The 708-nt window shown below is 36.6% G+C and overlaps 1 protein-coding gene across 1 annotated transcript in view; it reads left to right on the top strand.

The window, feature by feature from the left end:
- CCDC6 (coiled-coil domain containing 6) overlaps positions 1-708 on the top strand; it is an 18,914-nt gene that overhangs the window by 14,713 nt on the left and 3,493 nt on the right. The gene's annotated exons all lie outside the window — the stretch shown is intronic.

Raw genomic sequence — 708 nt, 5'->3', positions numbered from 1 at the left:
CAGGAAGGTAGAATCCTGGTCCAGGTTCAACCAGGCTCATGTGTGTCACATGAGTTAGTCACAGGAAGAACTTTATGCTTCTGGAAAACCTGGAACCTGATCTTATAAATAAGTTTTTCAAGGAACTTGTTCCGCTCAGTTGCTGTGAAATGCTACTCTTTCTGAAACTGTAAATTAAATGATGTGATATTGAGTCACTGTGAAAAGGATCATCTTCAGGACGAAATACTAATTTTTTTGAGAAAGGTGTTGATAAGTATCTCTCTGCTTTGTCTCAATATGAAACCACATCCCTTCGTATTATTAGACGTACACAAATGCAATAAATGATTTTAAATGTTTGAGACATCGGTCAGTTCTCAGGAATCCCTTGGCTTTTTGCATAGAGCATTAATCTGTTGTACGTAGTTGTGCAGAAAAATAGACACGGTATACATTATTTGATTAAACTGCAGTTTGATTCTTGACTTTCCATTTTTGATCTCCATTACACAATAAATTGACTTCACCTTTAGTACATTTGGTATAACACTGTAATCATGCTTCTCCCTGGAGCTGATCACCTGTGGTTGATTATTAATTGTGGGTGGGTGATTTGTCATGCCATGAGTTTCTTGATTAATGTTAACTGGATTGGTAAGTGGTGAGCATTTTGGTTTCAAAGGTGCAGAAGTTAGTGTTGTGCAGTGTCATTTACATTTTTTACAT

Source organism: Cariama cristata, unplaced genomic scaffold (assembly GCF_000690535.1).
Source record: "Cariama cristata isolate BGI_N322 unplaced genomic scaffold, ASM69053v1 scaffold4826, whole genome shotgun sequence".
Taxonomy (NCBI): domain Eukaryota; kingdom Metazoa; phylum Chordata; class Aves; order Cariamiformes; family Cariamidae; genus Cariama; species Cariama cristata.
The sequence above is the reverse complement of the archived record's forward strand: the minus strand, read 5'-3'. Positions and strand labels throughout refer to the sequence as shown.